Source organism: Acipenser ruthenus, chromosome 17 (assembly GCF_902713425.1).
Source record: "Acipenser ruthenus chromosome 17, fAciRut3.2 maternal haplotype, whole genome shotgun sequence".
NCBI lineage: Eukaryota > Metazoa > Chordata > Actinopteri > Acipenseriformes > Acipenseridae > Acipenser > Acipenser ruthenus.
In genome coordinates, this window is record NC_081205.1 from 3,625,463 (window position 1) to 3,638,827 (window position 13,365).

At 39.7% G+C, this 13,365-nt stretch overlaps 2 long non-coding RNA genes across 2 annotated transcripts; one reads left to right on the forward strand and one right to left on the reverse strand.

The window, feature by feature from the left end:
- Positions 1-478: 478 nt before the first annotated feature.
- On the reverse strand, positions 479-4,512 carry LOC117423551 (uncharacterized). The gene is made up of 2 exons (XR_004547806.3): positions 3,534-4,512; positions 479-965 (listed from the first exon to the last, which is right to left on the reverse strand). It is a non-coding gene; the product is annotated as an uncharacterized LOC117423551 (long non-coding RNA).
- LOC131697917 (uncharacterized) lies at positions 4,484-12,795 on the forward strand. The gene is made up of 3 exons (XR_009307542.1): positions 4,484-4,624; positions 6,557-10,688; positions 11,663-12,795. It is a non-coding gene; the product is annotated as an uncharacterized LOC131697917 (long non-coding RNA).
- The last annotated feature ends 570 nt before the right edge of the window (positions 12,796-13,365 follow it).

Below are 13,365 nucleotides of genomic sequence, written 5' to 3' on the forward strand. Positions count from 1 at the left end.
TCTAAATTGGCAGCTGACGCTCTACTGCCTTTCAATGTTATTGTTTCGGGGGTTCGTAATGTCTCTGTGCATTAATTGCGCATACAAATATCAATGCACGTCTGTTTAGACGTTGGCAAATCATACTGCTCAATACAAAGCATATACGCTACCGCGCATTGGCTATACTAGACACTGCGAATTGTTTTATCAATCACATGGAATTTGGAGTAAACGCCTGAAATGGGACGTCTTTTGATGTCAAAAAACACAGAACAGACAGAAAAATAAATGCCAGAGATACACGCGGAAGGACAAACACCGTCACCAAAACTGGAAATGAGCGATTCTAACTCAGAACAAATCCACGTGCATTTAGTGATCATAAACATTTGGAACATGAAGTAAATACAAAATATCGAATTGTGATGCGAATTATTTAGAACACACGTTTCAGAGACGCAACCTCACCCCGGACACACAATAAAACACTTGAAATAAAAAAAATGCTACGAATTTATTGTCGCCTACATTTTTTGAAATACACTTCGTTTTAAACACGCCACTAAAATCGTCACGGAAGAAAAGAAATACATACTCCCTGAAATAAATACATAAAGCACTGGAGTAAAGACTGTCATTTAATATTAAGCAAGTATGCATGCCATACTGGTAAATACACACATTGGAAATATAGATAGATAGATAAATAAATAAATAAATAAATACACACACACACGTGTTATATGAACACAAAATAGTCTTTGCCGTAAATGTCTGATTATAAACAGTTTGTAACACAATCTTAATAACAGTAGCTCATCCCCCAACCCCCATCACCCCTCTCCAAAAAATATAAATTATTGGAAAAGAAAAATAAGGGGAACAATTCAGTCGCTGTACTGAAGTTGCTTGTAGATGCCAGGTTGAGCGAAGGAACATCCACATTCAATCTGCAATCCGCCACTAAATGCTGGATCTAAAATCTTGGACAAAAAATACAAAATCAGAATAAGTAACTACACACAGCAATGCTACCTCACATGCAAGAAACACACCTTGCCGATATACATTCATAGAGCGACAGCTTATATTTGCACATTCCTTTTGTAGAATGTTAGATATAACAATACCGTATAACGCAAACCCAAATCTCACATGCTGTACACAAGTCATTAATGTTTCAATATGGAATTATGAAATAATACCACTTAAAATAATAATAATAATAATAATAATAATACATGTTAAAGGAATCAACTTGAAATATTCTTCAGAGAGTTTAATTGAATTGTATTAGCACATTCGTTTAAATAATTCAACAACAATAGCCCAACACCGAATATAAAATTGTGAAATAATGTATTTATATCGCTTTGCACCAATCCACACACTTAGTAACCATTGCATAATATAACTAATGCGATACAATGGAGTTTCTTACTTTTAATAATAATAATAATAATAATAATAATAATAATAATAATAATTGTACTGTGTTTTTTAAAGGAAAACAAGTATGCAGAAACAAGAGGTTGTATTGCCGCGATGTTAACTGTATATTTTAAAAGTTTATATAAACGTATTATTGTTTAAAGTTTTACACTCAAAAGCAATAGATGCATATGTATTTAAAAATATACAAATAGAAAAACACAGCCTGATTAAAAAAAAAAAAAGTGAAGTGCGATATTAACATTTGGTTTTAAAACGTATATAAAAAGGTTAAACTTAAAAATGAAAACGTATAAAAGCGAACAAGTGGTTTTAATGAATCGTATAAGCGCACAAGATGAGCACAATTGCCAAAAAAATACGCTTGTTTATTTACTTGGAACTTCTGGCGCGCGAGTAAAACTGCAAAGCGACGCGCTAAATTGTGCGGGTTAATTTATCCGGACCCAGGTTTGCAAAACAAAGTACAATTGTGGGCAAAAAAAAAATAATGAACTATGAATGTAAAATGAGAAGAAACTGAAAAAAATGAAAGAGAAGCTGGCTTGTGTTAAAAGAAGTAGAATGTACATTATATGCGGTACAGATATATTTTGTATTTTATAAATACAGACGGCCAGCCTACTGACTTTGTATTTGCAGTTATTCCGAGCATTGCTCGGTTAATGCATTTTTCAAAACACAAATCCAATGATCTCTGTACGTTGCAGTTCTGATTAAATATTTAATCTCAAAACACAAAACCGTATTTGTAGTCGGATATGTTTTTTTTTTACTTCCAAAGGCGGTCTGTTGCTCGTGGCTTTATATGTAATTTTCATTTAAATTCTTAAGGGAGTTTTGCTCCTACGCGAAACTTGATACAACTTTAATTTTAAAAGACTTTTTGATACAATGTTTTTTTTACGTGTTTCAACACGCCAAGATCTGGCATTGTTTAAAAACGTCCTTCTGGGATCACTGAGCACGTTTAAAATAATAAAGGTTAATGTAAAAATGAGTGCAGAAATCCAAACTAATCTCTATAATAAAAAACGACTAGCTAATTTTACAACAAAAGACTGGAAACATAAATTGCACACGTGCTGTTCCGCAGCTCTCTAAAACTAAAAGCATGTATGTATTAAATGTTCTTAAACATATTAGGCACTGTGTAAAAAAAAAAAAAGTTAAGACGTGTTTTAATTATTTAAGAAATAAATAATAATTTAAAATATTGTTAAATGCATGTTAAAAAAAACACGTTTGTATACAAAATAAATAAATGGTATGCTCTAAAAAGGGAAAACAAGAAATTATATATTATATATATATATATATATATATATATATATATATATATATATATATAATGTAAACGGTGTTACATGCATGTCGCAAGCACGTAACACGGCTATAAATCTTATAGCCTAACACGCACGCAGAAAATAAAAAACACACTTGGAATCCTTTGCTGTCACATTAGTGGTGTTTCTCTCTCTTCTCACGTAGGTATATAAACCAGCCAAAGAATCTACAGTGTATGTGTGGTGAGACTTTCAGCAAGAAATCTGGGAGGTCAACCGAGGGCCGAATAATGCGAGGACGCCATACAATCATCCTGATCAAATGCACAAGCTGAATTTGTTACATTGTGGACATCATATAGACCAAATGTACAGTAGTTTGTCTCCCAGTGAACAGCCCCCTGCTTATTGGAGAAAACCGGGGGGGTTGCGATGATGCAAATCGGGCCCTCCATCTTAACGAGATTTTAACTAAATAGTTCCAGTCGTGCGTGTGTATATTACATAAAGTAAGCTACAGTCCGACAGGCCATTTAACAAATTTAGCAAGCATGGCGGACCGAGCTTTGGGGTTTGTCTTTAAATACACTAACAAAATTGCTATTAATTATTATTATTATTTTAAATCTGAGACTGAACCTAGTTTTGTCGCACATTCCTAATTTAAAAACAAACTAAGCAATTGAAAACTACATGATAATATTTCAAACGAATTCAACATTATCTGTCAGTGTTCACTGTAATTTACACGTGTAGAATATGGAGTGTAGCCACGCATGTAGAGTATAAAAATCCTGTAAAGAAAGTACCTACGTGTCAGCGCTTGACCTTTGCATATTTGTAGTCTTGACTGGTGTCCTCCTTCGGGGGGGGGGGATAAATGCAATCTTCCCTTTCCAATAACGCTTCAGTTTCAAGCGTGCATGCACCTTGGTCATCATACTATCTCTTTAAAAACGCCTTTGTTTTGTGCATCGCTTCGGGTTATCTTTGTTTTGTGGTGTTGTTTTTGTTAAGCATCACCCACAATCCATGTGATTTTTTCCCCCCAAAATGAAAAGGGGTCTCCATTCGATCAAGCAGCTTTTCCTTTCATCATGGATTTCGCATTGGTCCTGCAAAATAAGGCATTTATAAATGCTTCTCAGAACCAATTCTGCTCCGTCGTTGTCTGTTTTTCGTCTTGCAAACTGCTTTGCACAAAATATTAACACAGTTTAGCACATCACAATTTGAAACTCGCGCCAGGCTTGCTGTGTAGTTCTGTGCAGTAGTCGTAATAAAAAAAAACGTACGGCGTCACGCGTGCACGCGCTCCTGCTGCTGCTGCGTTTAAGATCTCGAGCCCAGGACTCTCGGCGGGGATATTTTTTCTTAGAAGTTATTTTTTAGAGTCTCTAGCAAAAAGCAAGAATTCCTAATCGGATTGTGCCAGAGCTGTTTGTAAAATGAAATACCTTGAATGTGTCGGCTTGCAAACGGTGTTTTCATCACTGCGTCCCCCCTCTCCCTCCACACAGTGCACGCTCTCAAACACACCAGCCAATCTTTTACTTCTGCAAAACAGCGTCCTTCTTTACTTGCATCTTTTGTATTGACGACGTAAGAACCGAAGTTGCAACTTTAACATGCTTTCCCAGTTATTTTGCACCCTGCTCGCTCGTTTTCTCTCGCTAGATCTGCAAAACTGACGCGCAGTGCAACTCTCGGCTTTTTTCTCCTGTTTCGCTTTTCCTGCAACTGCAGATCCCCACTCAAGACTCGAAGCCAGAGAAGGAAGTGGGGGAGGGGAGCTGTCTTTTCTGAGAAGAGCCACTCGCGGGAGGGAGGAAGGGCAGACTCAGAGAAGAGCCGTTTGGAAAAGCCGGCCAAATAAGGTGAATTTGGCACATGGATTGTCCTGTGTAAGTGATTTCACGTTTCAACAGTGTCCGGTGAATTATTATTATTATTATTATTATTATTATTATTATTATTATTATTATTATTATTATTGTTGTTGTTATTTGGAAGTGCAGATTGCATACTGGGGAATCCGACTGTTACACGGGGTAATGGGCGAAATATATTGCATATTTTCAACAAACAAAACAAAAACGCGTTTCTATTAATTGGAAACGTTATCATAAAGAGATTTTTTTTTTTAAAAAATGCAGTTCTTCCTTAAAAACAGTCCCACTTCCTGCTTTGTATTTTAGCCAATCAGAAAGTGGCTTCCGCAGCTGCTGCTGTGTTCACCACCAAACAAATTTAAACTCTCTGGATGGAATTACCCAATGATAAACAGTGGAATGTTCTCTTTACCAATGGGAATGCAGACTAACATATAGCAGCGCAGTTCAAACAATCTCATACAGTGGTAGAATTGCTGTCTGGGGGTCTGAGATCAATGGGCAGTCTGTATTAAGCAGTGACAGTCAACACCTATTTACACCTCTGAGTTCTGTTTGTATGAGGGATTGTGCTTTGTGTACACCAGAGTTAGGACAATGGGATAACCGGGACTGGCCAACTAGTGCAAATTGGTGAGCAATTCTCAATGTCTGAGATAATCTGGGCTGCTTTACAAGGTTAGCTGTACAGAAGAGCTCTCATCTGTTGTTTCTAATGGCTAGTGGGTTGGGCGTTAGCCCCATTACAGACTGGCAATTGTCAGACAACTCAAGCAGACAAAGCCTGTCTAAAGCAAATGGTACAGAGGTTTGAAATATTATAGATACGTTAATGTTTGTGAATGTTTTCTGTTTCAGTCATCCCATTCTGGTGGCTTTTTTAAAGCCTTTCAGTCCTGGTGAGACCTCAAGGTCTCCCCTTATCTTAGCACCATATGTTGACATAAGCCGTGGCAAATCACACTGGAACCTCACGGGACTCCTAGGTGATTCAAGACCTCACTCGTATCTCTGTGTTGCCATGACAAGACAAACTACTTAAAGAATACCACAGCCTGTGAGAAGGAAAGAAACATTGAAAAGCGTCCAAGGTTTCTGTACTGCAGTGATGAAAGGCAACTGACAGGATTTTAAAATCCCATTTACCAAAATATATGTACACCTTTTATTTGCCCTGTTCTCACGAATGCTCAATAAAGGAGTTCCTTTTTTAATCATATAACTTAATTTCACATTCTTCAGCTGGAAAAAAGTGATTCAGGACTGAAAGGGTTTGCAACTCAGAAGTTCAGCTGATACACCATTAGAAGTGTAACCGTTTCCTCTCCCTCCATTCCTACTGGGTGTAAATCCTCACCTATACAAAGTGTTGCAGCAGGACAGTTTAATGGGTACCCTCTTATTTAACACCTCAGTATAGAGAGGAGACATGTTTGAGACCTGCTCCAGGGATGGTAATAAGACTCTCATTGCAGAGCAGTTTGCTTTATTCCTGGTTTTACTATGAGTTTAATAAGACACACCTGAGCTTGTTACCTGTACACTGTGGCTATTCAAGCTCATAGTAAAACCTGGAATGGGTGAAACCGCTATGCAATAGAAGTCTTATTTCCATCCCTGCATTGAGTGCCCAAGGTGGCAAAAACTGTCATTCAAAATTATACAAAACAACAAAAACAATATATTAGTTAAGATGCGGTGACATTTCATACCCATTTAAGTGGTGCTTGTAAATTAATTCCCACAGGGTTTATAGCGTTAATGGGTTAATTTTCTATTAACAAACAAAAAAAAATTGTCAAAGGTTTAGATAAACGCTTCTGACTATAGCTTGCCTACATCATTGGTAATGGGATGTTTTTTTTAATTTTTTTATTGAGGTATTAACTGAAAGGGTTGTCTACTCTTGGTACGGTTTACTTTGCACTTTGTGTTTTTTTGCAGTTTTCCCCGCTTATCCAGATGGCATTATGAGGCTGCTGTTCACTCAGCTGCTTTTAAAAACCAGCTGCCACGGATGCTGGTCAGAAGCGGGGCACAATCAGCAAGGCTCTTGGTCTCTTCTGGGATAGCAGAAGTGGAACTTATCATCTTCCCAGAATCCTTAGTGCTGCACAAGGCCCTTCTGTCAACACCAATCCGTAGAGGAGCTGCTAATGGAGACACCTTTGTTCAGAGCAAGGATGGGATCGTCGTGAGCTTAACTGGATCTCTGTCTGGGGATTTAATTTTTTATGGTGTTTTTTCTCTCACAGTGGTATCCTTAGAGCAGCTTCAAATAAGTAAAATAATGAACATTTCTGCCCATTTTAGGAGTTTGGTTATTTGGTTTAAAAGATTTTTTGTCATGACTGTTTAGGAAAAATGTTAATTGATTTGAAAAACGAGAACTTCTAACCTCTTAAACAAAGTTTTTGCGATCTGCAAACTTAATCTAATTAAACAATAAAAAAAAAACCTGTTCCTTAACTAAACATTCCTTAAAACAGTGCCTAGAGGTTTGTGAAGAAAGCCCATTGATATTGCATGCAAAGGAAGGCTGATGGAAAAGAACAAGGATATAGGATATTCATTAAGGTGATCATAGATGAACAGGCAGGGACAAAATAATTTGGGGCAAAAATCTTAATTGGAGGAGAAAATCTGGCATAAAATAATAGGACACTAATTTAAAAAACAAAAATGCAGCAGGCCATACTTGGTGCATCCCACTGCTTCCCTTGTCTCTGCGATACTGTAGTGTTCGTACCTACTGCTGGCTGCGTGGCAGATTCTACTACTATGATGAAAGTGATGATATTGGCTGGCGGCTGTATCGTGTTTCTTGTTGCTTTGGATCAAGCTCTACATGTTTCTCTGTTTAGTCTTGTCTTTGCTTGTGGTGTGCAGTGTGCACTCACCAAGTTGAATTGTGTTGGCAGCTGTATGAATTTATCAAAATAACTTTCTATACCTTTAATTTCTTTTATATTTTTTACATATCTCGAGTAACTATGGTCCATTTTAAATGCTTCAGTCCTCTATTGCTGTAGAGCTGTGTAGAAACAGGTCTATACTTCTCCAGCAATGCTGTTCTCGGCCATAGTCTATGATCCCAGCCTAGTTCACATAAATCTGCAGGAGAAATTTCGTCGGTCAGATGCAATATAGTGGGCTGCCAAATGAGGCTTGGGGAGAGGATTATATGAGAACAGTGGGATGGTTTTATACAAGGGGACGCGCCCCCCGCCAAGCCCCTTTTAGAGTTCAATATATAAGCTATAAAACTGAGTGCTTTCTCAGTATGAGAGCACTTCTTTGACTTTTCCATTAAGAGATGGTTCCCATACCTCTGGATTGCCTCAGAGCAGAACGCTGGGAAGGACAGAGCCAGTGGGATGTGGGGTGGGGGGCTGTTCTGAATCTCCAGTCGCCCGCAATGATCCACATATTGCCTTTGGTACTAACATTTTATCTCGGGAGGGAGGGTACCACAAAACTACAGTGTTTGCGGAGCGTATGAATTCCTGCATCTCTGTGCGTTATTAGGTAGGTGGCCTTCATCAGAGGTTTAGCTTCTCATAGTTTTATTTCAGTATTGTGGGCCCAGGTTTACTGTTTTTTTTACTCTCATTTTTCATAACACTGTTTAACCTACGAAAATGTTTCTGAACAGTCCTTAATATTTTGCGATTTGGTCCCTGTATTTCCTTGCAAGACTCTTTCTAGAAACCTTCCTTAATACACCTGTAGTCTGATCCACATGGAAAAAGTACCTCCAAAATAAAGGCACCCTGCACAAGAAGTAAAACAATGCAGCAGGCAAGGTAATTAGCTCCCAGGGCATTCCTACAACCCAGTCTAGCGTCTCTGCATTCGGGCATGCCTCCCTCGTCAGGTCCCTGAAGTGCTCGGCCTGTGATTGGTACTTGAAGAGTGGAAGTCTGCTTTGAGAGCCCAGTTTTCCACATGCCTTTAATTATCATCCTGTAGGAAGAACAAAGCAATTTTTCCGTAGTTCCCAGAGCTGGTGATGCAGAACAGGATCGTGGGCAGTGTCTGCCAGAGACGATGAACTCTGTCAATCAGAACAGCTGGCTCCAAGCAGGGGGAGGCAGGGGAACTGATGAGGAGGTGAGGCAACCCTGATCCGCTACCAGTACAGGCTAACCAATTTGCAGTGTGTGATCCTAAGAGTGTTGTTTATTTATTAGAACTCCATTTTCAGGATAACCTTTAGGGGGTCCCATTCCAGCAGGAGTGTTTGTGGGGTTATTGTCCCCAGCAAGGCATAAGCCTGTATTGATGTATGTCACACTTCCATCTCTACGTTATCGAGAGAATTTAATATGAAAAGAAACTAGTCATTTTTTTTTGACAAGCGTTTCAATGTGGATTCATGTGATTGTGATACAGTGTGGGCTTTTTAATAACAAAGTTTATTTTTAGTAATTCTTTATATATCTCCATTGGTTGGTTTCACAGACCCTGATTAGAACTTACCAAAGGCTAATCAGGGCCTTTGAAACCAGCCATGTATCTCCAATATGTCACGCTTACATTTTGATATACCTTGGGAGGATGGTTCCAATGTACTGTATTTCCATCCACTCCTAAACACTTCAAACCCTGTATTTCTGTATCCCATTAATACATATGGGTTTCCGGAAGGTGAGCTGTTGAGTCTCTGTGGGTCAAGCCTGCCTATACAGGGGTGTTACAGAGTGACTTGGGGGTCATACAGCAATGGTGGAAGAGAGAGACAGAGCACACTTCCACTGTCACCCATAGGGGGTGCTGTGCATACCTAATGAACAATGATTAATAATGGCAAACAGCAACACCTAAGGGCGACAGTTACAATGTGGAGCACATCATGTGGCATCAGCCTTTATGTAATATCCATAGATATATTTAAAACTTCAAGCGTTCCGGGAGCATGGACAAGTGGTGTCCCGTGGTTACAGCAAGCATTTGCAAAACCCCCTTAAGCGCCGGCTAGGAACTTTTGATCGAAACGAAATAGAAGCTAGTGTGAAAGTCGCCTCTGTGTCAGCTGAATCTTTTTTTTGCTGCATAAACTTCTTGCGACCCTCACCCTGCAACTGGGAGAGGTCCGCGGCACAAACTTCCTTTATTCTTGCAAACAAGGGCAGCAGCGACAGCCGCGGTGGTCACATGACCCGCCCGAGCGGCCCACGTGACACCGCTGCAGATGTTGTGCGAAAACTGGGTGAGTGCCGCAACAGAGAGCCCACAATACAGGCCTTGTGTCTCCGGCAGCTGTATAAAACAGCTGCACAGAAAGAGAATTAGAAATGCAGTACACTGCTTTAAAGAGACAGTCTTCTTTGTGGTTTACAGCATAATGGGCTTTGTGTGTGGAAATTATGAGCACCTCCTCCGCTTACAAAAAACCAATCCCTCTGTTATCAGATAAAGGGCGGCACCTATCCAAGCCTCCTGCTCCTTCCCTGTGTTCTCATGCCACCAGATTTTAAATTTCATTCATCTTGATCCCCTTTTTGTGGCCTGAATCCATTGATTGTGCGAAGATGGAATCTCGACCTGAAATCAGATCCATTATGAAACAAATTAAAGTTCCTGTCCCTGTGATCAGTTTCATTCTCTCAGCTGCTTCTCTAATTTCCTTGTGTTTAAACCCTTTATTCTTGTGTCAAACCCTGATCGGAGCAGCTTCTGCAGTCCACAGACATAACTACACCATGTGTTTGCTGAGGTCCTTGGCTAAGCAGGATGCTCAAGCATTAGCCCCAACCTTACTTCAAGTCATAACCCTCTCAGGGCCAGAGCCTGGTCCCTATTGGAAACGCAGGTATAGACCTGAAACTTAACCCTTAGTCCAGCTCAGACCCCAATTGGAGCCGCAATTCACCCACAGGACCTAAAGACAGGATTTTACCAAGTTACTGAACCCTGGAGACAGGATCCAGCCTCAGACGGCAACAGCATTGAGGCAAACTATCCTGCAGCATCCCAAAGCCTAATGCAGCACTCACTGTGGCTCCATGCACAAGACTGGCAGCTTGGGGATTGGCAGTTTCGCCCAAACTTCGGACGGCAATGCTTTTACTAGGTGAGTCACTGGGGACCACAGAAGCAACTTTGTATTACTCAGTCTCAACCCAGTCGCTGCCGGAAAGAACTGGGATCCGTCTCAGAATTGGAGAGACTGATCCTAATGGAGGGGGTTCACTGCACCGTGGGTTTTGTAGTGGTCTGTTTCTCAGCTCCTCTGCCGGGGTACTGAGCTGTGGAGCACTTCATTAGAGCCCAAATTAAAAAGGGGGGATGCAAAAGTTTGCCCTCCGTTAAACTGTCATCGCATGTCCCCAGCTGGGCGATGACTCCCTGCGTGCGCATTTCTGTGATGTGCTGACACTGGTATCATCAGCTGGGACTGCTGATCAGACTGGCACCTTGCTGCTGAGAGAGAGATGAGAGGAATGAGGGAAAGATTATATATATAGAGAGAGAGAGGGAGAGAGAGCTGTCTGCTTGTGGAATAGTCTTGGCTCTGTTTTGAAATGAAATGAAAGTTAATAATAAAAAGAAGCCTTGAAAGAATTAAGCATCTTCTTGTGGTCACTGGAGGGCTGTTTTCAATCAGCTATTAACGGTCTGAGTTGAGGAACTAGTTTGGGAACAAGCATGTGCCAGGAGAAAAGTGCTGTATAGAGGCAGGGTGGCTGTGTGTGTGTGTGTGTGTGTGTGTGTGTGTGTGTGTGTGTGTGTGTGTGTGTGAGTGTGGAAGGAGAGCTGTACTGTGTGTACTGATTAAACCTTATTGGTAAAGTTGACTATTCAACCCAAGTTTGACCCATTTAAATAGTGTTTTTCTGTTTTAATAAATGTAATTAAACTTGATATTTAGGAAACTGTTTTGGAATGTTGTTGATATATTTAACTACTGTCAGTTAAAGCTGAATTCCTGTCCAAGTTTTCATTTTGGTGTAAAGCAATACATGTGCTTGTAAAAGAAATGATTGTTTAAATGAATATTTGAAGTTAATCTTTCTTCCTTTCTTTCTTTCTTTCTTTCTTTTCCAGAAGACACACCTTGTTTCTTTCGTATCTCTCTCCAAATCCCAACTTTCCGGGAAACAATTTGAATTTGAAATTAATGCAAAAATGATTTGCATCCTTCATTGGGTTCATCAATCATCACTAAACCATTCGTCAGTGTCAATTTGCATGTCTATCCTTCATTTATACAGTACATGCAGCAATCGTTATCTGCCAACACACAAAGTGTATACTGTGAAGAATACGCACTCTGTCCCACCTTATCCTGGGCTAAAGCAGATATAATGTACTGGATTACACTTAGTAGTGCAAAGGTACATTTTCAGAGAAAAAAAATCCTAACTAATAATGTAACAGCTCCTTCCTGGAGCTACGCTAATTCACGTTTATATCGTTACACTTGTCTTATTCCTTCTATTCCAAATGCACCTTTGCATGTGTTTCCAAATGGGGCAGGCAAAACAATTCAGGCAAAGTGCTGATATCCATAAATTACCAGGTAGTGCAGGAGGCTGTGATGTGACTCCCTATGCCTCGAACTTTATCTATTGAACTGAAATTCAGTTTGAAAACACACTTAGAAGTGTGTGAGTTTCTGTGATGCAGAGGAAAAAAGGTACAGACTGGAGACAAAGGCAAGACTGGTGATAATTGTATCTGATCTAGCACCTCAGGTGTTTTATTTTATTACTGAAATACTGGGGGACCTTTAGGATTAACACACTGACTTTTTACATCTTTTTTCACAGTATTTTCAGAACTCAAAACCCTTAGTCCCAGGGTTAAAAAGAGAAGGTTCCCAGGTGTTTATGTTATGCAATTACTGGCACGCTAATGTTTTATGACTATAGCCAACAATAGTTTGTCATGTTTCCTCCTTGTACACACACACACCAAATAACTGCTTTTGTATTTGATTAGGGATCTGCACATTAGATCCCACACTGTAGATTAAGAACCTCTGCTTCCTGGTTCCACATCACTTCCTGTCCTGTAGGTCAACTCCATCATCTCTATGGCAGGCCATGGAAGTGAGGCTGGCTGGCACAGGAAGGAAACAGATCAGTATCATAAACAACATAGCTCAGCATGACCTGCATGCAGAGTGGAATGATGGCTAAAAAAAGAAAAGAACTGCACTTAAAGCCTTTGTTCTGACTCCTTTAATAAAGTTGAAAGAGATGAAAGAACGTGGCGGGTTTTTTTGGACACATGTTGGTGCGTGTTGATGATACATTATTATTATTATTATTATTATTTATTTCTCAGCAGACGCCCTTATCCAGGGCGACTTACAATTGTTACAAGATATCACATTATTTTTTCACATACAGTTATCCATTTATACAGTTGGGTTTTTACTGGAGCAATCTAGGTAAAGTACCTTGCTCAAGGGTACAGCAGCAGTGTCCCCCACCTGGTATTAAACCCACGACCCTCCGGTCAAGAATCCAGAGCCCTAACCACTACTCCACACTGCTGACATTAATCGGAACGGTAATGCTTCATTTCTTCGAACCCTCATTTCTCCGGCTTTTTCCTCCTGAAGAGCTTCTAATGCAAAAGTGTGCAAAATTATGGCTTAAACGAACCGCGCCTGTTTAGTCAGCTGTTCAGATTTTGTAGACTAAATATCGGTATGTTTCTCATAAGGATGAGGGGTTTTTTTCCTGTTATATTTACAAAATGTTAAATAAAATGACATTACAAAACAGATTTAACACACA